This window comes from Numida meleagris, chromosome 3 (assembly GCF_002078875.1).
Source record: "Numida meleagris isolate 19003 breed g44 Domestic line chromosome 3, NumMel1.0, whole genome shotgun sequence".
Lineage (NCBI taxonomy): Eukaryota > Metazoa > Chordata > Aves > Galliformes > Numididae > Numida > Numida meleagris.
Window position 1 is genome coordinate 78799674 of NC_034411.1, and position 26485 is coordinate 78826158.

At 35.8% G+C, this 26485-nt stretch overlaps 1 long non-coding RNA gene across 1 annotated transcript in view; it reads left to right on the forward strand.

The window, feature by feature from the left end:
* The window catches only part of LOC110396701, a 40816-nt gene continuing 28205 nt past the window's right edge, over positions 13875-26485 (forward strand). The window contains exon 1 of the long non-coding RNA XR_002437183.1: positions 13875-14000. This is a non-coding gene — a long non-coding RNA (uncharacterized LOC110396701). The remainder of the gene's footprint in view (positions 14001-26485) is intronic.

A 26485-nucleotide genomic window follows, 5' to 3' on the forward strand; every position in this document is an offset into this window, starting at 1 on the left:
ATGATCTTTGAGGTCCTTTTTAACCCAAGCCATTCTATGATTCTATGATTCTATGAATTGTTGAAAAGTGCCATGAAAATAGTAAAGCGTCAACCAGAAAGAATGTGGATTCAGACTAACCTGTACTTAGCCCAGTGAAATGAAATATTACTTGATGAAATCTGTTTTGATGGAAAACAGAAAATAGAGTCTACTCTATTTAGAATGTCATTTCAGTTTCAGTGGGATTTTATAAATAAGGGCATACATAAAGCAAAGGAAAAACATTGTCTTGTACAAAAGAAAAAAAATGTTATAAAGAGAAGAGCCATGATACGAAATAGTGCTTTCAAAGTAGCAGGCCACATAATTCAGATGTGGAATATGATGGCACCTAGCAAGGGAAACTGAAGAAAACTGTAGGGGACCTTCTACTAAATCTGTGGTAGGGGAGATGGTGAAGGTGGTGGACATTAAATATTTGGGAGGCCACAAAAAGAAAAAGTTGAACTGGCTGGACCCTGAGTACGGCATGAAAAAAGCTATTATCTTTGTTTGCCTAAGGTATTCATACTTTGAGAGGAAGTGCTTCTGAGATTGCCTGAATGCTAGTAATTAGTTCTAAGTGATTTGTATTTTAAATGTTTGAATTTCCATTTCATATTTCTATTGACTTTTCTAACTGGGAAAAGAGATGTAATTCCAGTAAAAGGCTTCATTATGACCCCCACAAACAGGAAGAAGTGGAGCAGTGCTGGATGCTGACCAGCTCATGACAGACCTCTTCTGAGCTATGTGACACTAATCAAGAAACATGCTTGAGCAAAAGTACATAACTTTTGGGCAACGTTTTGGCAAAGAAACCATCTAAGAAAAACCCTCTAAGCAAACCCTCTAAGAAGAGGGTTTGAAGAAAATAAGGAAAACTTTGCAAATCTTCTCTCTGAGTCTCAGGGCAAACATACAATTATATCTTCCATCTCAAATGTTCTTGTCCAAGTACAGAAGATCAGTAAGACTTGTGAGGTCCTCCCTATCAGAAGGAAGTCACTTTCATGAAATCAGAGGCATATTTAATCATTTAGCTAAATCTACCACATTTGTCTCATAGTATATTGACATTTTATTTAGTTTTGGCTCAAACTGTTTTCTAAATGCTCTGCTTTGTTCATCGTATTTTTTTATGTGGTTAATACTTTTGTTTTCCAAGATTCTTTTCTCTCCCTACCAAGCATATTGATGTTAATGCACAGATGCAAATTGCCCATTCATCATCTTCATAATATCTGCAGCAAATAATGCTATGTCTGCGGAATTCAATTTAAACAAACAAACAAAACATTACAGAACATAAACAACCTTGTGTATATCTGTATGCTGTGTTCGAAATGCTGGGTATTTTAACTGGATTTTCATCAAGAAAATGTACTCTGTTCTCCATTTCAGTACTCCATTCTCTTTGGTTGTAGTTTCTGTATTTTTCTTTTGACTGAGTTGGATAGTGTGTATTGCTTTCATAGGTGTTAGGTATTTAACACTCTTCAGTTACTGAATAGGGAATTTTAACTTATTTCTGCACAGATAATTGATTAGCAATTACCTAACTTCTAAAAGTTGTGAACCTGAATATTTTGACATCTAAGCTCATTTTGGACCTGGCTCTGATTTTTTTTTTAAAACAGAACTCAAATTGCTAGTTTACTTCTCAAAGTATTATTTTTACTCCAAGATTCTAGAATCTCTAGAAAGGCTTGGTTTTAATCTGTGTTTTGAGCCAAGGTATTTTTAGTTGAACCACTTTGTGAACACAGTAGTAGCTACTGATATAATGGCAGACCTTTTCCAATGGAGCAGCCCGATTCTGCAGTATGTCTGTTTACTGAAATTAATGACATTTTTTGCTGAGGTTTAATTTGTGGGTAAGACATTGGATCAAGCCCTTCTGATTTATGAAAGACAAATGTACCCATAGGACAGACTTGAAACATCCATTATGAGACTTGTTCTCAAAAACGACATACTGAATGTGTGAAAGATGAGATTCATCATACCATGTTTTTCTGCCCTCAAAAGCTTTCTTGTCAGTACAGGCAGTGCATTTGATTACAAGATAAGAAAACATTTTGTGTCACTGGAAGAATAAATCCAAAATGGTGATCATCTTCGGCATGTGAATATCACATATTTGGCAAATAACAATCCTTCCACATATAAAAATACCTTGAAAAATTTAGCAGTAATTAGGTATCCATAGCTTTTTGATTACAACTGAAACATTTAGATAAGAAAAATTTGTAGTATGCATGACTGTATCAATATCACAATTCATGTCTTCAATATTTTAGTGTTTTATCTTCATATTGTTGTTTTGTGGATTCAATAGTGAAAATGTTTATACATCTTCTGTTGACAAGTGATTAACTTTTCAAGTTCCCATATCTTTTCTTCCTAATATAATTATAGACATTGTGTTCTCAATTAAAATTTAAAAAATTTTTAATATATAATAAAAATAGACATATTAATGGTGGTCACAACACTATAAAATGAAATGAAACATACGTAAATATTTAGTCTGAGATATAAAGCATGGTACTGACAAAAATTTCTCCAGGACATTTAATTAAGTCCAAACATACAGCTTTAACAATATGTGGACTCATATGCTGGAATTTGTAGAACACACACTTGTGAAGACCCACTGAGATGGGCAGCATATACAAATCATCCGAAACTGTGAAATATACCTGGGGATCTGTGGCTTTCTTAAGCAATAGTAGTTTTATATAAAATCCCTCTAGGAGATAAACTCCTAGAGAACAGCTATGCCAAGAAGGACCTGGGGGTTCTGATGAACTAAAAGCTAGACACAAGCCAGTAGTGTGCTCTTGCAGCCCAGAAAGCCAACAGTATCCTGGGCTGCACCAAAAGAGTGATAGCCAGTAGGATTAGGGAGGTGATTGTCTCCCCTCTACTCTGCCCTCATGAGGCCCCATCTGGAATACAATGTCCCGGCCTGGAGCCCCCAGCACAGGAAGGACGCTGCACTGTTGGAGTGGGTCCAGAGGAGGGCCGCGAAGATGATCAGAGAGCTGGAGCACCTCTCCTATGATGAAAGGCTGAGAGAGTTGGCATTGTTTAGCTTGAGGAAGGGAAGGCTTCAGGGAGACTTCATTGTGGCCTTCCAGTACTTGAAAGGAGCTTATAAGCAGGAGAGAGACCAACTTTTTAAGAAGGCCAAGAGTGATAGGACAAGGAGGAATGGATTTAAACAGAAAGAGGAGAAGTTTAGGTTAGATGTTAGGAAAAAATTCTTCACTCAGAGGGTGATGAGACACTGGCACAGGCTGCCCAGAAAAGCATTGGATGTCCCATCCCTGGAGGCACTCAAGGCCATGTTGGATTGGGCTCTGGGCAGCCTGATCTGAGGGGGGGGAGCCCTGGCCATGGCAGGGCGACTGGAACTGGATGATCTTTAAGGTCCTTTCCAACCTAAGCCATTCTGTGATTCCTCTATTTCTCAGTGCACTTTTATTCTGATAGGACAGTGTTTCACCCAGGAATGTGTCTGAGCTCTGAAGGAAGCACTCAGATGAACAAGTACAAATACAAACAAAAGGGCAAGAGGGTTTAATAAAAAGCAGGGAACCACACTGTAATCCTAAACCTACACAGCACTTGGCACCAGCCCAAACTTCTGCATGTGACAATCATTCACTATTTCCTCTTGACCTTCCTCTCCCCAAAACCTTAATCTTGATCATTCACATTTTCCAGGCTGGAGATTATTCCTAGTCTGCACAGTGAGAAAAACATGAATAAAGCTGACAAACAACTATAGCTGACTGTGGAAGTAGTTCTCTAAGCTTTTGTCCCATTCATTACACAATAAGAAGATTTTACACCAGTGTTTCACTGCATTTCGCAAATTTTTGTTATTTCTTCTTTACAAATCCTGTATCTAACAGCTCTTTTCCTCCAAATAGATATAATGTATTCTCAAATATGACAAAGCACAGTTATTAGCAAGTGAAATTTACCGTGTCTAACTTAAAACAGTAGAAAGTTATGGAAAAGTATGAAAATCAAATGTTTCATTAGTCAAATATGTTATTTCCTTTTTTTTTCAGATTATAATACTCAAAGATTATTTGACAACATTTGAAGATGCAATATATAGTATGCATACATGATAAAACTATACTAATGATATTGTAAACATCTGCCTTAAAAATTGTCCTGGAGAGGTTTTGCATATATATATATGCTTATATATATATAAATCAAATAGTTTAGACCAGTAAATTTAAGATTTTCTTTTTGCCATAACTCCACCACTCTACAAGAAGAAAAAAAGACTGACTTTAATAGTTCATTCACACCTAATTTTTAGAAATCAATGTAAGAGAGGTGAATGCTATCCAGGGAAACATGACAGGGACCTGACAAGGACCTGTCATTCACTGTGATTGAAGTCACTCCATTACTTACTAGATTTTTATCTGGAGGAATTGTTGAGCCATACTAAACAGCAAACATACCTAGTGGGTGAGAGGTAGGTGCTTTCATGCCTTCCTACGACAGCTCAAACTTTGAACCTATTAAAAACATAATTACTGATAAAGATCCACCAATTTTTTCCTGCATTTTAAAGTTTTCCTTGCTTGAAGTGATACCTTCCCTGTCAGATGAAACTGACAAAAACTTCTTTGACAAAATCTGGATGTTTTAACGAGTAATGTGAGCTACCAGTCCTTACATTGCCCAAACTGTCTGCTTTTTAGGTACAACAAGTCTTTATATCCTGACCTACAAATATCTTTGTGTTTTTGTGCAGTAGAAAAATTTTAGTAATTGTCCAGCAACATAAATATCAGCCGAGTGTACTGGCAGCAATTACCATTCACCCTCTATGCAGGGCTCCTCAGTTCCCAGCTGCTTTTTTTAAGCTTCCTAATGTGAAATTGTGAGTATTATATAAATATTTTTCTGCAAACAATAATGAAAGGCTCTAGAATTTTTGTATATCATTAGCAGCATAATAATGAAGATAATGACATCACCTTTTCCCCACTGAAACAAAAGTGAATACAATTGCTAGATGGCTGTTAGTACCAAAGTTCATACCACAATGCGTACGAGCTCTGCAGGGCTCCTTCTGCTGACAGCAAGCATTGTCTGGGTGTGGGCTCAAAGGAGAGGCAGCCTGCTCTGGAGGATTAGCTTGTCAGCAGTGAGCAAGTTGTAATGAAACTGTGCAATGCCTCTGTTCGCAGTGATCAGAAGAAAAGAATTGACAGCAAAGGTAGCTGTGGCTAAAATCTCTCTGAGATTTGAGTGTTGTGGGTCAGACTTTTCCCTGTTACATGACTCTAACTGCAACAGACCGTGGTGAGGGGAGTTTTCATCTTGCTCTTCTCTGAATTCTGTCTGCTGAAGGTATGCTTTTCAAAGTAATACACAAACATCTGCTTTTCAGCATTTGCTTGTCAGTCTCACTTTTGCTTTTCAAAGTCTCACGTTTGCTTTTCAGTGTCTCACTTTGAAAAACAAAAATTTTCTTCAAATCTCTAATCAAAAACGTGTTACAGAAGTTGATGTATTTTCTTAAATTTTGGTCATTTTGTTTTGAGAAAAATTTGGAATGTTTTTATTTTTCATTATGCACTGCCTTTGCAGCAAAGCACAAATTCAGGACTGTAGTTACTTTTTCTCTTATTTCACAATCTTCAAAGATAATTCCAGAGAGGACTGATGCGTGGAGGAGCAGGACTCAGCAACGTGCAGCCCTCAACAGCCTTTTCCTGAATTTAACATACTAAGGAGAGCAAAGTTAATCATAGACATTTCTTGCTTTGGCAAAGTCATGTTTTTTTCATTTTGAAATCACACAACACTAGACAAAATTAATTTAGGTTGGACACAAATGTGGCCACCACCTTGAGTCTTTAAGCTAAGAGGTTTTCTAGGAGATCTGAGCTGGAGCTGGCTCTATAGAGTCCCTGAGCTTTACAGCTTGATTAACCTGAATGAGTCAACCTGTACTGCGTCCAACCTTGGAGATATATTTTCATAGTACAGAAGCTATGGCGGGAATTATACAATGCATCTCATAAATCATGGATTTTACAATGATTCATATGCACTGGAAGCAGGATTAAAGTCTTCTTGATAAGTGAATTAATTCTGTATGTTGCTAGGAATTTGTGGTATAAGCTGTTTGAACCTGTCATTTTGTTGATGGTGAACTGGTATATAAAAATCAATGTCTGTATGCAGACAGGACTTCTCAGGTGAGGTTTTTATGATTATAATGGTGTCCCTGGCTGCATTATAGCTGAGATTGAGTCAGTTTTTCCATCATGAAGCCTACTTTTAATGTGTATGTACTTTTCCATATAAACTTACTCTTTGGTAGATTAGAGTGCTTCAAAATAATAATTGTAAATTAGAATTTTCTAAACCTAAGAAAGAATAGTAACAGCATTTTTAGTGGATTTCTCAATGGAAAAGTTTTCTGGTCCTGGAATTGCCTTCAGCTACAAGGTACAGAATTCAAAGTTTATCTTTCTCACACCCAAATGGCTAAAAAGGAGTTGAATTTGAAAATAGTATTTATTAAGTCCATATGGTCTAATCCATTTGGTGTTTTCAAAACAAAATACAAAGACAATGAAATAATTGAACTTAACTATGCTTTTTTTCTCTGTTCCATTAGGGACTACAATCTGGACAAAATCTTATGGATAAATGTGATCTGTATTTTATCATTTTATCATACATTCCTTTTGAATTTTGTTCATCCACATGATAAGAATTTGTCCCTAAGGATACAGAGGCACTGTAGCTAAAAGTTTAACAATGGAGCCTAAGGGGTAATCCTTGTATAGTCATGGCAGTACAAACTTCAGATGATGTTAATCTTAAATCTTGTTCTAGATAGCTCTGTCATAGCCTATGCAAAATTCTGTACCACCACCAGATACTCTGTTCCTTATACCTGACCTGGTTAATACAGATTGGATGCATCTACAAGAGCTACAGCCATTACTTCAATGATAATGACTCTCTAATCCTATCAACAAATACCTGAAGATACACTTTAACATATATTTATAGAGAATATTTCTGGACTCTTTCTGGATGTCTAAATCGTGCACAACATGTCGTATGTGACATGACTGTTAAGTTGCGTAGATCTGTGAGGAAGTGTTGTTACTTAGCCATAATTAAAGTTTTCCAGATGCACTGTGGTAAAAACAAAACAAAAACAAAACACATTGGAAATATTAGGGATTCTTTTAAAATAATAATTTGAATAATGTGCTTTATAATTGGCTTGTAAATACTCAGAAAAAGAAGATCATGATTCAGTGATGTATAATTACAGTACATATAGTAATCATTCTAATGCCTGAAAATTGTAAAGAGGTCTGTATCTATTTTGCTAGTAACTGCCTGAATATATAGAAAATTATATCTCCTGTTTCAAAATGGCTATAATCTAAATAATATTATCCTTATTCTTCATTGTCATGAATTAAATATAGTCAAGCAATGGTTTAAATAAGTATTGTTGTTCTGTGAGAACATCTCTTACTGTCTTTCTGTAACCGTAATGTATATCAATGTTTGTACAGTGGAAACAGGGCATGTGTATAAACATAAATGTGCATAGAGATACTTGCACCACTGTGTTTATTCATTTTTCATTGGTAAGACTTGGCCTGTGCTCTAGGCATGTGAATGGTCCTGAGAAATCTTTTTGTCTGAAACAAAGAAAGCCTGAGGTCCTCCCATTTTCTATAAGCCTCCTCTAATCATGCCTGGTTGAAGGTAGATGCTCTTTTTAAGGACAGCTTGAGGCTATAAGAGACTGTAAAGCAGCTTACTGGGAATTTGGGACCCATGGACTTCCACTAACACAGGTCAATACCAAGAGTGTTTCATGACATCAGCCCATTGATTAACTTAGCACATTAGCAGCTTCATATTTTATCATCATATTTTCCATTTCATTAACATTTAACTTTTCCTGCTCACTGTCTGAGAGTTGTAAGAATTTGTCTTGTCACCTGACATTGATTTTGTTTCCATGTGGACTTGAGAGATGACAAAGAAAGAAGACAGCCTCTACATTCAGTCTTCAATCTGAGATTCAAGGAGTCTCCTCAAAAAAGTCTTCTTATGCACTGCAGAAGATTAAGAGCTGTTTGACTTGGTGAGTCCTGGCAGGACAAACGTGAAGTTTCTAAGAGCAGTTTTCTTTCTCTGACAAAGTCATTTTCTTTTCTGATGGGAGTTCATTTCCAAACATCTGCCAAAATTTGGGCGTGATCCAAACTGAATTCTAGCTTTGGTGGTATCTTTATGCAGATCTAGACATCGTGACTTTTGCCCATTGCTAAAAAATATTATATTTTCAATGAATATGTCTGTGTGTCTTGGAGACAGTTTCCTACTTCTGAAAATCATGCCACTGATATTTGGCTCACAGTCAGGAACTTGGGCCAGATTATATCATTACCAATCATTATCTAACATGTTCAGTGAAGGGAATAATTAATGGATTGGGAAAAATTTTCTAATTTCTTGTTCTTTTTACAGGCAATTTTTCTCATTCCATACCCTCCACTAACGTTGAGAAGAAATGCTGGACCTAACCCACATACATTTGTTTGTGAGAATAAGAAACAGACGTGGACCAGATGGATTAATTTAGAAAACTTATCTGTGTCCTATGGAACAAAACTGAATAAACAAACAAAAGCTCCAAAAGCAGGAGAATGTGTGGGGTAAGGGAAAAGAGGGAGGGGGGAGTAGAAAGGAATATAAGTATTTTTTGGCTAATATGCTCACGTTGACACCTTTTTCCACAGAATGTGCCTAACTACTTCCCTATCCCCTGTACATTCAAATTACCACCTGTAATACTGTGGCTTGCTAGAAGTGTCAATGTCCCTGCCTTTTCCAATGCAAACTGTGATAGGGGCGATTTGTTCACTCAATATCTTAATGTTAATTCAGTATGTAAAGTATTATTCATGGAGAAATTCCTCCTGTTCTTGGATTCTATGATTAAACGGTATTGTTAACCGACCAATATAACATTTGGAATGGCTTTGTGTCTTGGTTTCACTGAACTAGGGAAAAAGAAAGAATTTAGTTCCAATAAGCATACTAGATGTATCCAGGGTGCAAAGTTAGAAAAAAGAAATTACTGCAGAAATTTATTTCTATAATGAGAACAATGTTAAAGAACTTCAAAACATACTGTCAAATTAACTTGAAATTTTTGAATACTTGTCACTGTCTGGTCTTACCTTGTCTGTAAATACTATTTTGGTTGCACAAGTGCCTTCTAAGAGCATCTGGAGGTGTTCAGTTTACAATAAGAATGACACTCTGACTTCTCTGCTACAGAGCTAATTTTATAAAAACTACTTACGCTGATTGCAAAATATTTCATCCTCTGTTGCATCAGTAATGCTGTACCCTGGGCTGCATCAAAAGAGAAATGTCCAGCAGGGAGAAAGAAGTGATATTCCTTCTCTATTCTGCCTTTGTAAAGCCCCATCTGGAATACTGTGTCCAGGCTTGGGGCCCCCATCAGCAGAAAGATGTGGAGCTGTTGGAGGGGGTCTTGAGGAGGGCCACAAAGATAATGAGAGGGCTGGAGCACCTCTGTTATGAAGAAAGGCTGAGGGAGCTGTGCTTGTTCAGTCTGGAGGGAAGAAGGCTCAGGAAGGCCTCATTGTGGCTTCTCGGTACTTGAAGGGAGCTTATATACAGGAAGGATTCAGACTTTTTACGCAGTCTGAGAGTGATGGAACAAAGGGGATTGGTTTAAAACTAAAAAAGGAGAAATTCAGATGTTAGAGGGAAATTTTTCACTGAGAGGAGTTTTCACTGGCACGGAGTTGGAACTGAATGATCTTTGAGGTCCCTTCCAGCCACTCTATGATTCTATGATAAAAATCAAACAAAAGCAAAGAGGGATACCTTCTGTCCACAGCATGAACAAATTTTAGTGTGCAGGCGTATAAATAATTGAGAAAGGAATTTGTTCAGGGCTCTGTGTTTCCCTTTTTCTTTAAAATTTGAAAATCCATTTGTCCTATCCGAACTCATAGACAGCACTTACTCAGATTCAGACTTTGCCATGTTATTGTTTTCACATGCTTAATTTCTGAAATGTTCATCAAAAAGTCTGCAAAAAACAAAAATCTGGTCATTGAAGTCAGCACCAGCTTACCACAGCCCGTGGGTTCAAATCTATCGCAATCTACAAAAACATATAGATAATTATTATTATTTAAACAACTTAGTCTTTGTATGTTTCCTATTTCTCAGATCTAATAAATACTGGTTAATTCTGAAGACTTTTGATGGAAGAGCACTCTACAATTTATCCCATGACGACAAGAATTCACAAAATTGAGGAAAAATCTATTTTTACAAGACAGGGATCAGAAGTTTGCCAATTGTTGACAGAAGTTCCAGCTATCATTTAGCAAAAACAGGCTGTTGAGGCCCCTGCCTGACCCAGTTGTATTTAGTTGGAGCTCAGGAGAAGACTACCTGTAGATTCAGCAGCATAGCCATCTTTGGGAGAACAAGCTTTGCACAGACTGAAGCAGAAGAGCTAGTAAATAATGTGGATTTATGACTCTGCTCTTTGATTTGGTTTTATTATTTTACTGGAGGAAGTAAAATACAGTATCACTTTTAACAGTGACTTTGGGACAAAATCAGCCTCAGGAAATTACACAACAGGAGATCTGGGTTGGAACCGCCCTGAGTTAGCAGCTCACTTGCTGTAATTTTATTGTCCAATTTGTGACTATATTGGCTCCCTTCATGGTGACTGTTGCTCCTATTCATTTAAATGGTTTTCTTTGCAGTGTTTCCTTTGGGGGCGACAGCCTGCATTGAGAGTATGGAAACTATTTCCCCAGATGAAGCCAATGAATGTTCTGAGACCTAATAATATATGTATCCTCTTGCAATTCAAAGCAGATTCCAGTAAACACTGGCCTTCATCTGAGTGCTTGAGTACACCACTTTCCAGAGCTCTTGGCAAGAGTAAGTAGTTGTGTGGGGAGCATATCTATAACTTGTCAGTTGTCTGTGCAGGAGAAATCTGTGCTGATTTTCTGAACCTTACTTGTCCATTGATCACGATGGCTAGTAATGTATGCAACTCTGTCAGAAAACAACAGACATTAAATACTCTTCTTTTTTTTCCAACTTTTACATTATTTTTTTTTAAGATTTTAAACCTTTAACTCCTAGCTCCCAGTTTTGCATTTTGTGCCTAATAGCTGGGTCCACTGGCAGCAGCAGCAGTTACAGAGTAGTAACATGGTTTAGATAGCATTACACCTTATTCTTAGTTCTGACTTGCAGATTTCCAAACGGCCCAGCATGTTCTTTGGTTATGGTATGCTTGGAGCAAACAGGTAACTGTGAACATGGAGTATTGCACTAGGACCTTCACCAATATGCAGAACAAAGCCTGTTCTGGCCTGGACACAGGTACTGAAATGAAACCCCACAAAGGCAGATAAAATGTTAAAAACCATCACTGCAATAAGCAGCAATCCTTTAAGGAGTCTTTATTCAGGTGCAATATGTAGTCACATCTAGATGAATAGTGTTCCATGCCCATGGGCAACAGATATATAGCTCCATGAAGAGACGTGCAAAGAGAGAAATGCATCAGAGAAGGTGATCTGTCTGCTTGCCACTGTCCCACCCTCGGTGAGGCTTCCAGATATAGTGTGTGGTCCCTTTGAACATGGGCCAGTCTGTTTCTGGATATGAACAGAGTGACAGAGTCCCATAGACAGTGAAAAGTGTTCCACTGTGCAGGAGACATTCCTCATGTACGTCTGCTTGATTGTTTCCTTTGGGCTCCTTCCAACAAACTGTCCTAGAGCCTCTTCAGAAAAACCAAACTGAACCAAATCAAACCAAAACAGTGATTCATTTGTGACCCTAAAATTGTTCCTACTAACTTAGTCGAAGCAACTTACTGCTATTACTCCTTAGTATTGTGTAATTCTGTTTTCTAGTTTTCATTTTCCCCCTCACAAATTTCTTCACATGTAATTCTGTTCAAGAATATCTACCCATCCCCATATGTAGACTGTGGTCACTTACTTCATAGCAGTAGTTTTCTGTCTCTCTTACCTGTGCTCTGATTCACCTCACTAAACATGGATGAGGCATTTGCATCTGGCATCCTGTGTCATAATTAAAGGATGATTATGCTCTTGTAGATATCCCCCCTTCAGGGGTGTGAAAACTCTAACACCCTTTTCTAAGACAACTCATATCCTCAGATGCTGTGAAGGTTATGTTATCATCCCTTTTTGCTGTTATTTTCCGAGTACCGACATTTTCTGTCAGGTTGTAGTCCTTATTCTGAAGGAAAATATGCTTTACCAATGCCATACGTACTTTTTTGACTATCAGGATTTAGTGCTTTAATGGTATTTTTTCACCCAAGTTGTTTCCCAAAGATTTTTCTGCAAATGTATATAATTCATAGTGGAATGGAGAGCCAAAGTACTACTTTATCAAGCTCTTAAGATCTTGGACTGTTTTATCTGAAACCTACTAGAAGGCACTCTGAGTATGTGACCAAATTTCAGATTAGTCGAGTGACAAGTGAAAAAGTGGCCTTTGCAAATCATCTTATGTTGTTTAAAAACAGAACTATAGATCGACTGTCAAAACATTATATTTGTTTATCAAGGAAATGCACAGATTTTGCTAAAACTGCTAAAATAAATTTACTACAACTTGTTACTTAAGTATGCCATTCTATGCAAATAATAAAAAATCGCTATTGAGATTCTCTATTGAGAACATGAGACTGTTCAGCTGCTGGAAAAGTAAATATTTTCTACTTTCAAACAAGTGTCCTTGGCTTATGCCCAAATTCCACCTTATGACAGACTGTCTAGCTTCAATGAATTTGGCAGGCCCCTTATTTTTTATGTAGCTCACCTTTGGCAGAGAGTCAGATATTCACATCTTTTCCCTATCTGTAGCCTTCCATACAACTTTATGACAACCTTCTCACCTTTATTTATGCTCAAGATGTTTGTTGACTATGTACACAAGAACAAGTGATGATATCATTTATGTCACGACATCATTAATTATCCTAAAATGAAATATTTGAGTGTAATATAAAGCATTGTGTAACATTGCACTAAAATAAATGTCTCTTCCCATTCGATTTAGCTATGGTTTGGTTGCCTTTAACCATATTATCATGAGTGTAGAGCTAGTTCTTTATTTGTCTTCCTGTTCCGGGCTTCAGTGGAATGAGTTCCTGCACCTAATGGCTTTGTAAGGTTGTGACATTTGTTCAGCGTATTTGCTAAGCTATGAGCACTTAGCATTTGTCATCTGGCATCTTTCATTTTCTTTCCCCAGAGTGCATTAAAAACATAGCATTGTATTTTGGGAAAAAAAAATAACCCAGCACCCTGGCATATTTTATGTACTTGTAGAGATATTGTGCATTTAGCTACATGTGTGGGAAGATCTTGTGTAAATTTAGCGTGTTGCAACAAATAGACTTCTTCTCCTGCCTTTCATCACCATGGCAGATAGCAATATTATTGAATAAAATCAGAATAAATGGTGAAAGATCAACACTTCTACTCTTGCTGTCCAAGAGCCTTCAGGGAAATATGTAGGGTTTATTTTAAAGTCATTCCCAGTGCACTAAAAAAGTGAAGCTGTTCCTTGGAGGAATTCTGTTTCTGTGTACAGAAAACTGATTAGCCGTGATGAATGGTCCAAAGTCCAAGCTTCCACAAGCGGTTTCACATAGGCTGACACACCTGGTTCTTAGCAGCACTCATTGATTTCCTTGTTTAGAAGCTGGCTTACACTTTTAGAGGGCTATGGATGCAGTATAATTTACTGCTTAGGAAGTTACTAAAGGAACAGGGAGCAGTTAAGTGAATGTATTCACGGTCATCTTGTGTGGGAAACAGGTAAACAGACAAAAGTACTTTTTGAAGTCCTTAAGAAATTCTTTTGTTAAAGCCAATGGTTTATAGCTGAATTCTTCTGTACAATGGGGAAAAAATGTTCTTTACTTCTCTTCTGTTGATGAAACGTCAGGTTCTACCTTCATGCTTTTAATAATGTTTCGTTTCTTGTGCACACTTGTGATGGGATGGTGAGTTCATTGAGTAAGGATTTTCATTATGCTGACTAGATTTTTATTGGCTTCAGAGTGGGAGGTACAATTCCCTTTACAAGTCCCTGTTTCCTGGGGTCCAGATATTCTCTGTTCTTTATCCATGCACAAAGCATGAGGTCAAAGTCCTCATTCTTATCGATGATAATACATCACAGCTTTTGGCTTATAGTTCAGATTCCTGAATAAAGTAACTGTAATTTTGATTTTGCTTCCAATCCATTGCTCTTAGTATCCTGAGACTACTCACATAAATGTTCAAAGGGTCCTTATGAATTATGAGTCTCTTGAAGAAAAATGCATAAAGTTGTATAGACAGTGTTCAGTTTTATGAAAAAAATTACAATTTGTAAAGGCAAAGAATTAGGTCTTCTTCCACTGAGTATGAATTAAAGAACTCTCGTGTTAATTTCCTCACTTTTCCTTCCTCGTGGCCTTTCTAGTTTGTTCATACCTGATGTTGCTTTCTGTCTTTTCTAGGTATTTCCTTCACATCTTTCTCTTTATTATTGAATGGTCATTGCTCTCGTGGTTCAGATACTTGAAACAAATTAAAAGGAAAGAATTCTGACCCCTAATTGCCATCCAGGCATTTCACCAGTTTCTAGACTGAATCCTTAAAATACAGAAATGATTAAAAAACACTACAATTTCCCTAATTCCTAAAATATTAAAATTAAATATATTAATATATTAAAACTGTACAGTAATAGGGTCAGGGCAGAAAAAGCAATGTGAGTACCAGACTTTCAGTCTCTGTCATTGGGGATTATGTGTAATTGCATTTGCTGAGAAAGAAAAAACAAAGAAATTAAGCACACCACAATCAATAATAAAAAAATCCCCCTAGTCCTCCTTTTTTTTCACCCAAATGCAAATGCTTTTCAAGTGATCTATAACATATTGTTCTTTTTTTTATTTTTCATATGAGGAAAAGGAGAAAAAGAATGAAATAATAAATATTTTATCAGATATAAAAATAAAAATCTGTGGTGGCAAAGAGAAGCTGTGAACACCCCATCCCTGGAGGTGTTCAATGTCAGGTTGTATGGGGCCCTGGGCAGCCTGAACTTGTGAGTGGCAGCCCTGCCCATAGCAGGGGGTTGGAACTGGGGAGATTTAAGGTCCCTTCCAACCCAAACCATTCTATGATTCTATGATTCTGTGATTCTATGTTTCTATGATTTTTTTACTTTTGCTGTCAATACTATGCTTTTTCCATCTCTCTCTTCTTTTATTCTAATGTTTGTTTCCTGTAAAGGAACAAAATTTGATCAAAAATTTTGCACAACGTGTAATAAGTTTAATTAAAAGAAAACTATGGAAATTATTCATGTCTTTTCTTTTAAAAGATAAATATTGCTTGGAAAACAATGCCCAGTGAGACTAATGATTTCACAGAAAGGAGTCAAACACTGTAGAGTGAATTTTGTTCTCACCGCTTTTCACCTCTTTCTGAAAGCTGTTCTGTAGTCAAACAACATTTTATCTGTGTATTTCATAACTAGTCTGTCTGTACTTTTTGTCACTTCTTCACACTTTGATCTGATAACTTCAGGACCAGTCTGGTTTTCTGGGGTTACTGTGTTCTACCTGCACGTTGGCCATGAGTAGTTGATCCTATTTCTTGATGCAGTCGCCACTTATTTTATTTAAACCCAGCTGAAACTGACAAGCGGACATCCGCTCAGCTGATAATGTAAGTTTAGAAAAAAGGTAAATAAAGCCATCCTTAGACAGCCAGCTGCAATCAGGCCTGGAGCTGTTCCAGGTTACATGGGACTGGCTGGATGCACAGCTGCTGGGTGCACCCCAGCAACTTATCTCCATCAACCTAAGGGATATGATTCATTGATCAACCTGTGCAGCTCCCAGGTCTGACCTCCAAAATCACAGGGAAACTGGGGAAAGGGCTAGAGCAGGACCTTAAACTCTTTCGATAAAATCATGACTGCCCCAGTCAGCAAGAGTTTTGACCCTTTTTTGACTCTAAAGAGGCAGTGTTTTCCCCGCACTTTTCAAAGTGCTATATCAAAACCTGAATGAATTCTGGATCTTGATTTAGACATTTCTTGTTCAGTATGTGCTCAGAGTAACTTTCACTAACATATTACAATGTATTAAAATATTACTATATAGATAACTGGATGGACTTGGGGACCTTCTCACTTCAAATTCAAACAATTACTTTAAATGTATCTTGTCGGGGAACTGAACTATTTCCAGACTTAACAGATGTATTTCAGTATATTCTTAAAAGGAAGTCTCTCACAAGGGACTTGACAGATATTAAAATACTTGAGATAAACATAAACTCTAGTTAGTTTTTACAAGTTGAGATAATCTCTATTTCCAATATCACATAAACTGCAACAAAACCCATATCCACTAGCTTGAGTTTGTACAAACATCTGCTAGTTTTCTTGGATTCACAAAAAGTTTTGCAAATGTGCCTACAGTATCTTATTCTATGCTAATTCAGCTTGGTTTCATTTAGATTATTAAAATCCAAACACAAGATACAAGATTTCATGAACACACATAAAAATCTATTTTTCTTCAGTTTGTTTGGAACTTGGTTATTCAGAAGGTTCAGAACACCAAACAATTGCAGTTGTCTGGGTTGCTGATAATGTTCTACTTTGGCAGAGAAAGATGAAGTCATTCCCATTCGCATTCTTTTTTGTTAAGTATTCCCATGACACCATTTCATTTGACATGCACAAAAATAGCACAGATTTTGCCCCCATGAAACCTGCTGACACACTCAGAATGTACAGTATTAGTTTTATGGTTTGCAGCATGGAAAATGAGTATGATAAACTGTTCTGTGTACTCCTTTGCCCTTGTACCACACAGTACACCTCTGTCAAATGTCTTGAATCATGAGAAAGTCTGAAACACTGTTAACAGTGAAACCATGCTGGTGTTAATATAATGTGCATGCTCAAGAGTATTCATATGTTTTTCACCGGTATTTTGGTCACGTTCGTTATATTCTAGCAATCATTCTTTGGGTGCTCTAAAGTATATGCAAATATTTAGCTGTTTGTGCTCACTTCTGCCTCATAAACTCTATACATAATGAAATACAGACTTAACATCTGGGAATCTCTATATATGATACAATTAAAACAGTATGAATGTTCAAGGCAAATGAGGTTAGGGTCACTGAAACACAAGCTATGTTTATTTTAAAAAGTTGTAAGCTCTTTTAGCATATTTTTTCACCAACGAATGACATTTAAAGTGATGAATAGTAAGAATAGAATAAGAATTTGCAATAAGTGAGGTGAAATTCAAATTTTGGCCTTCCTGTGAACTTTAACATTTTCATGATGTGATCCTATACTGTATTTCTTAATGTGTAAGAGCTGTGGAAAAAAACCAATAGAATTTTCATTACCAACATTCTGGAAATTTTGTTCCTTTTTGTTTATTTGTAAAACTGTATTTGTAGTTTTGTAGAAACTGCTGTGTTCGTCATACTCATCAGATGGCACACTACACAGGACGTTAGCTTATTAAATATCAGTTTTGAAAGCAGAGGTCAAGAAAGAGTAGTGGGTTACTTGCACGATAAGTGTTCTCCTTTTTCATATATGTCCCTAAAGATGTGTTTCATGTAAAAACTTTTCAGCACAAAATTAAAAAACAATACATCACTGGTGCATTGTAATTGCTGATACTTTTTAGTATATTATGGAAAGATTGTATATCCTCCTCATCAAATAAATTTCATCAGTGTTCTAGTGGAAAACAAACAACAAACAAACAAAAAATCAACCACCATAACAACAAGCAAACACAAAAAATCATTTTTTTTCAGAGCTCTGTATTGAAGGGATATAATTGTTGAGTTCAGGAAATCAACTTTATGCTTTTTAACTGCAACATTTATTCCTTAGCTTTGGAAAAATTTCAGGTAGTTTTAAGGGTACTACTTAAGGCACTGCTTTATTTCTCTAATTCATTTCCAATAGTGACAATCTACAAAAAAATACACCTTGTTCTTCTTTTCTCTGTAATGTTAATTTCTAATGTGGTGCTTGATTTTTTATCCAGATTACCATAATAGCTCCTGCAGCTTTGTTTCCTGATTTTGTTACTGAGTATCAGAACTTATGTTTAGGCCCATATATATGCTGTATAAATTAAATGCCTTTATTATTATTATGAGGGAAGATGATAGAAATACAATTGTGGATAGTGGAGAAAAACAGGAGAACATAAATCGAAGCTTTATTGAAACTGTAATAGCAGTAGCAGAGAAATTTTGTCTTTTTTCAACTCACATATTTTTTATCCTAAACTTATTCTGGGACTCAATACACTCCTTGTACTACTTTTTCACTCAGCCACAGGTAAGGCAAGAACGACCCTCAGGACACAGGGTGCGCTTGGAATTTACCTCCTTCCCCCTTGCTAGAGCTTGTTTGATAGGAGGAATTGCATTTCAAGGTCTGCAGTTGCTTTGTAACTTTGGTTATTGAGTAGCAACAAATACATTCATTGTGGTGTGGCCATGACTTCTGCAAGAGTATGGAATTTGCTAACAAACTTAATAACTTACTGTATAAAAAATAGATTTAGAAAAATGTTCTTATGGACTGTTTTTCCCTGGAAAATTCAGGGAAATTAAATCATTTTGCAGGAACACATCACTTTCACTGACGTCCATGACCTACTCCAGTCTGCCAGTCAGGCAAACTGGGCCTCCCTGCTGGTTTATGGGACTCCCCACTCCTAGGAGCAGCTGAATCCATGGTCTAGTGTGATTTCTGTCTAAGACATTTAGGCAGCTGGCTCTCCTGCTAGAATTTTTTTTAAATATTCTGTTTGATTCTCTTCCTCAATAAAAAAATTCTGTTCCATGGAAAAGTTTCAACTTAGGAATCTTGTTAGAAATTGTGGTAAATATACTTCAAAGGGGAAATTTATTACTGAAAAGCAATCTCCATTTTCCCAGAGCCCCAAAACTTGAAGAGCTGCAAGGACCATCAACTTGGTAGATATTACAAATTTTTTGCATGTGTTTATCAACAAGATGTGTACTTGTCACTGCTAGTATAGTTCTGTGTTGAATTTACATGTATAGATTGAAATCAAATCTGCTCAGAAAAAAAAACAGGGATGCAATCCTGGGAATTATTTTTTACCTTCTTCACTTACTAAGGAAATGAATAAATAATGTTCTTTTTTAATATTCTTGTTGTAAATTGGAGTGAGACCAGTATTATTGTCTTCTGAATTTAATTCTCTAGCTCTGTCTTATTAATTCCTTGTGAAGTGAACAGATTCAGGAAGCGGCAACTATTTTGCTGAAAGTCATCAATATATTAACTGATAAATTTGACAACTTCCTGGTAGCATATTCTACTTCAGCTGCAATGTAATAGTCTCTGCAGTTTTTTCAATGCAGTCTTTAATAGACTGCAAGATATAGAAGGCTTCCGAATACCTAGAATTCCTTGTGGTATGTTTGTTTGTTTTTTTGTTTTCTATCAAAAGAATGACAACACATAGATAGATCTATAATAAAACCAAAAATCTGAAATTACATCTCATAGATCTACTTCTTTGTCTCTTTACCTTTGAAAGAAACAAGCAGAAATTGAAAACTCTAGACTAAAGATTAAAGATTAAATTAAAAAAAAAAAAAAGGGCACCACATTTCCTAAATTTCATAAATTTATAGAGAAAAGTAGTTAATGAAGAAAAGGAATAAATAACTTCAGACAACATTTGCTGTATTTTGAAATCTTAGAATTCAACTTCAAAGTTTTTTTTCCGGTGGTTTTGCACACATAATGAAAAGATATACTTTTCTGTGATAGATGTAAAGATTCCAAATTTTTTGTGAGAAACAAAATGAACATTTTTATTTTGACATGAAAATAATCATCCATGAAAATATTCTACTTATACAGAATTATGGTTTGATTAAATCAAGAGGAAAATGTTACTGGGAAAACAACAGAAAGGTTTTTAGTATTTGCCAAATGTTATTTCTCTCCAGTTTATCATAAAAATATCAAGAAGTCAAGCCAGATGTTTTGTCTGGCTTGATAAACTTCCTGGTATTGTTCTCCATAACCAGAAGGCAGGCAGGAATTCAACCCCCGATCAAGATGTTGTAGTGCTCTGGCTGGCAGAGATGGGAGTGCCTCCACCCAGCTGATTCTTGTGGCTGGTTAAAAACTGTTACTTCTCTGTTCCTACATGGTCTCCAAACAGATGCAACCCATCCCATTCTTTCTGCTGAGATGCGAATTCAAATAGATTTGAAAACAATACTTGGTGCCCACCCCCATCGCTAGTGTTGTATTGGAAAGGAGAAATGTTTTTACTTATTTTACACTAAATAACATTGGGTTTTTGTATTATGAATACAGAGTTTATAAGAGAAAACTGTAAAGGCTTCTCCACGAAACATGCAGGAAATTGATAAGAAAGATAATGAAAATAGTCCTCAGGAAAGTCATAGGACAACCGCTTAGAATAGCATTTAATGCACACACACTATTGCCTCTACTTCTCTACCTATATAGATATGGTGAAAACAATAGTTGTTTGATTTAAAAGAGAAAAAAAAAACCGCAACTATTTAGAAGTGGAGAGATGTCTAGTCTGATTCCCCTGTCATTGATGCATACAGTCCTGTGATGCAATTATGCTGACTGAATGGTTTTCCTTTTGAACTACAAGTAGAAACATGAGTAAAATAAGGCCTGTTTAACCCATCATATTTTTTTGTTGGTTCTCCTCTTTGAACAAGCAAATTCTTCCTTGCTTGCCATACCTTTTTAAACCTTCAAATTGGAACTGAAAAATAACTAAATAGAAATACAGAAAACTTTCTCTAGATCTGTGTAATAAGTTTTTTTGGGGGGTGGTTGTTTTCATTGTTGTTGTTGTTGTTATTGCTTTCAAAATTGCTTTAAAATCAATATGCTGGGGAAATGACATCATGAGTCAGTGTAAGCAAAACAGACTGGTTTCAGATTCTGGGGAGGTGTCTTATATGGAGCACATTACAGCTTACTTTCTTGCTGCTTGTTAAATCTGGGACTGATGTCAATTCTGGAAACAATTTCAAACCTGACAAAACAAGTTTTTAGTTTCTTAAATTATTCCAAAATGAGGTATTGAGGCAAAGATCCTATTTATGAATACAGGAGAGAGAAGCTTCTTCACAACAAACAATTCTTTGTGGACAGTCATTCTGATTTCATTCAATATTGTCAATAAATTTGTTGCTGTTTGCATCTTTTTTCTTTATGCACACTTTGGGTTTCTGTGTCTAGCTAAACATTTGTATCTAGGGAAGGAGTAGGGAGATATGCTTATAGGTTTCTTGCTATTTTTTTCATACTTGTAAAGCCTATTCCCCCTGAAGTGTTATGCAGAGGGCTCAGTCCTTTCAGTTTGTATCTCATTACTTGGTATATGAGTTTTGTGTCTAAGATAATTTTTCCTAAGTTTCTCTCTCCACAAGCCACTTTTGTTGAAGTCAGACATTAGGACATAATATGATGTTTACATATATCCCATGTTGGTAGACCCCGTAACTGCCTCACACACATGAGGCATGTAGAAAGGCAGAGTCACAGAATCATGGAGTAGTTGATGTTTTGATGCTGGAAGGGACCTCTGGGCCCACGTGGCCTAACCCCTGCCCAAACAGGAACATCCAGAGCAGGGTGCCGAAGACCACATCCATGTGCCTGTTGGAAATCTCCTAATAGGAGACCACAACATCTGGGCAGCTTGTGCCAGTGCTCCATCATCCACTCAGTAAAAAAGTGTTTCCTGATGTTCAGGAGGAACCTCTTGTGTTCCATTTTATGTCTATTGTGTCTTCAAAATACTTCTGTGTGGAATCTTAGAGGTTCTCTAGATAATTTGTCAGGTTCTATTTTAGCAGACTCTTCTCCTACTCTATCCTAGAGTATAGCCAGTGAACAATGTCTGGAAGGGTGATTTTCAGAAAACTTAGTTGAAAAACCAGATAATAATGAAAAAAAAAAACAACACAATGCGTTTATTTTTTGAGTTGTACCAGATGTCCCGTATCTTGTATGAAATATTGTTTCCAGATATGTTTCTTGACATGTAAACAATCAGACACTGATTGTGTGCTATAAAGCTGACCTGTGAAACCTACCTACTGTGCCTAGAATATGCTGAAATCAGTGCTCATTACTTCACCATCTTTGTATCTCACATACCCATGAATTTTATCTCTTAGGCAGGAGCTGTATTTTCCTTAGGTAATGGGCATGAGTCCACCAATAGGATGGTAGCTATGAAGCCCGAGTTGCTGTGCAGCAGCTCTCTGCTCCAGTAAACCAAGATGCTGACACTATGCTCAGTGTACCTCATCCTTCATACAACTGAAACTCTAGCAATGGTAAGGGCACTCAGAAAATGAAGGACACAAAATATTTGTCTCCTGCTATCTGCATTGTTTTACAGAGCACAGCAGCAAACTGCATTGCTACAGCTGGTGTTTCATGGGTTTCATGGGGAATCAGCATTGCCTACTGTTGACAGTAATTTACAAATTCAAGTATCAAACAAAATACTCCTTATAGCAGAGAGCAGAGCTGGACAAGTCAATGTGGAGGCTGCATACTACCAGCATAAAACCAGTTGGTTTGTTAATACAGTAAAAATGGAAGTAAATTTGTGCAGATCACTTACTATGCTTTTGTAAATTGATCCTCTCACCTTTCCACACTTCCAAAATTAACAGAATGAATTGTGGCAAACAGTACTAACCCAAAGCATTACTCAGCTTCATCCATAAATAAAAATAATTAAATTTGACTTGAGATATAGTAAATTAATTCTTCTGATAGGATGTTTATGCATATACATGTGTGTTTTGAGATTTTAGCCCATGTGTGAAATTTTCAGATGTAGCTGTAAGCTTTAAGGAACTCTGGGTATGTCTTTTCATTTTCAAATCACTTGCATTAGCATTCTTTAGCTCAGCAGGAGCTTGAAGGCAATTATTCAAGAAGAGCAAGTAAAAAAGTGTCTTGCTTGCTGTAAGTCATGCTGCAGTGCTCTGACCCTGGAATGCACTGCAGCGAAACGTGATGTGTCTGCATCCTGAAGGAACAACAACAACAAAAGCTTCGAAAAAAATGACATGTAATGATGTATTGTGATGATAGGAATCCCTCTGATTCATGTGTTCAGACCCTCACAGAGTCCCAGGAAAAGTCATTTAAAGTCCATTTTCTTTCCACAATTTTGTGGATTCATTTTTGTCAATAAAATTTATATTGAGAGAAATGTGAGAATGATCTTGGAGCCAACTAAAAGATTAAAAAAGGAATAGTTCATATTCTTACATGTTATAAATGTTAGCTAAAGAACATTTATAATTCTGGACAATATGTCTCTTAAGGCTGCTGATTTATAGTATGTTACCCAAAACATAGGCACTGAATATCAATACGGACTGCTGTCATTGAAGTATGCCTTTTTGAAAGGGAATACGTAAACATTTGGTTCATCAGAATGTTCAGCAAGCAACTTAATAAATTTTGTGGCATTGCTTTTCTGCCCTTGTAGCCAGCTACCAAGGATTCTGAGTACAATTGAAGAAAGCCATAGTTTGAATTAGATTGCTCTATGGGCAGAAAATGTTACATGGTGAAGAACAGCATAAAAAAAAAAAAACTCACGTAAAAGACAAGATTATAAAAAATCATGTATGATATTATTATATGAAATTATATTATATAATTATTATATATATTTTATATAACATTATATATTATATAATCAAGACATGATTATAAAAAATCATACTGATATGGCCATTGTGATGGCTAATTTAGTAATGAATGAAGGTCTAGTATAATTAATGGCTTATTTTAATCTGTGCTACAAAAATGTTGCATCGCTACAATAGGAAAAAATGTATTTACATTTTAGAATTTAATTTAAAAAAAAATAAGGTACGCTAAAGCCTTACATTCTTCCAGGATTACATGCATTCCATGATTAGAATAATTTAAGTTGTCTTTTTAGTTTCTTTTCTTTTTTTTTTTTTTTTTGGTCAATATTTTATACTCAATTAACAGATTAACTTCTCTCTGAAATCACCCTAATTTAAATAAAGTTAACTTTTCTTCCCCTTGCCCTCTATATCTCTACAAATAGATAAGAGTTTTTGATTCTGTTTACCATGTCTAAACCTCCTCTTAAGAAGAAACATCTGGAAAAACTGAAATTTTCTGCTAGAAACTAATGTTTGACTACTATTGGCAGCCAAATCTGTTTGCAGATAAAAGGCATGGGTGTAACTTTCCATCTAAAATTATTTTCTTAACTTACGAAAATGAAGATGTAACTGTCCCCATATAGGAATTTAACAATTTAGGAAACTAATCCAGAATTATGCTTAAGATCCATTATGCAGCTTTTGTGCAAGGCCTGAAGCTAATACATCGTCACTGCTTCAACAGCATGGTTATATTTGATTGTGGAACCTGGTGAATCGCTCCTGTACACTACATGGTTTCTTACCTACCATTACTACATTATATATTTATGTTAAGCATGTCCAAACTAGAAATCACAAGAGAAAGCAAAATAGAAGGTTAGAAAATTGTTTCCCATCTTTCATTACAAGAAGTGCACAATTTTTATTCTTGTGCATTGTCAATATTCATTACAATTACATTGTGTTCTTCCTCCCACTCTCATATAAGATATTAGAATATTTTATTTTCTGCATTACAATTACTCAGAAACAGTGTAACTTTTGTGAATCAAACCCAAATATCTTCAGAAGAAGTTTGAATATTTTTTTCCCAAATCATTATGCCATTCTCACAAGGTATTACTGAAATTACCCTATAATTTTTCTGCACTTAATGTGTAAATCTAAAACTTTCATCAGGGTAACATATAAACTGACTCTTCTCAGATTGACTAGCTCATTACTCTGTCATTGATTTCTCTGAAGTTTGTTCTTGCCTGAACTTAAAATTGGTAATTACTTCTTGTTGCTCTTAGCCAAGTTCTGAACTCTGATTAAGCATTTACACTATGCTGGTAACCCAGCAGCTGGTTATCTGATTAATAGGAATACCACAGAAAAGAGAATTTAAAATGTGCTTATGAAAAACCTTAGTTTTCATAATTTACTTATGTTGCCTCAGAGAATACATCAGATTCTTGAGAAAAGTAGAAACCAAATGGTATGAATGAATTCCTTAAATCCTATAAGGATAGCATTTATATTCAGGAATAGGTCATAATTCTGTTTCATGCAAGAGAAAATTATCCTAGTTATTTTCCCATCTGATATTGTTAATTGTGTGTCATTTTCTTTAGTTTTACTTTAGTTTTGTTTTTGTTTAATCATTATTATTTTAAGCAATACTCCTTTTAAACTAATTTAATCCCTGCTAATATGTGATTTTATTCAAGTGATAAAGCCATGCAATATGAAATTTATAACAACTCTCAGAAACTCTAATTAAAAAAAGAAGTAACTGTTTCTGAATAGTGAATTTGGAATCTTTCACATTTTATTGCTTTATATGCATTTATAATTTATGAATCTATATATATGTACACAGTTAATCTATGGGGACGTCAGTTTTGAAAAGCTGATAATTTCTGTAGCATTGTAATACTTTGAACCGTTACTGCTTGATTTTCTCAGGAATTACATGTTTCATACAGGAAATAGGTGTTAAAGAGACTATTAAAGTGAGTAAAGTAGTCAAAGCTATTTTTCACTGAATGCATTTACGCTACAAAGGAAGAGAAAAATAATAGAATCCTCTATGAAATGGGAATTTCTTTACCTATCCAAACGGATTAATACTTCTCTTTGTAACCCTTGTAATCTCAAAGGGTTTGCCAATGAAAGAATATATTATACAATAATGCTATTTTTATATCATTAAAAAAAACTAAATATTCCAGGCAGAGTTCGGCACCACACTTTCAGTGTGGTATCTATTTCTATCTGTTTACTATCTATTTCTCATAAGCGACGCCTGATTGCTCTTTTTGTTCTCCTTTGCATTCCTTTACTCTTCAAAAAGTTGTGTTTAGGAATCACATCTGCTTGTGACAAATGAAAAAAAGCTGTTTCTTTTTGCCCCAGTTGAAGCTTTAATTGAAGTGTTGAGAACTTTTTACAAAAGAAAGAAAGAAAGAAAGAAAGAAAGAAAGAAAGAAAGAAAGAAAGAAAGAAAGAAAGAAAGAAAGAAAGAAAGAAAGAAAGAAAGAAAGAAA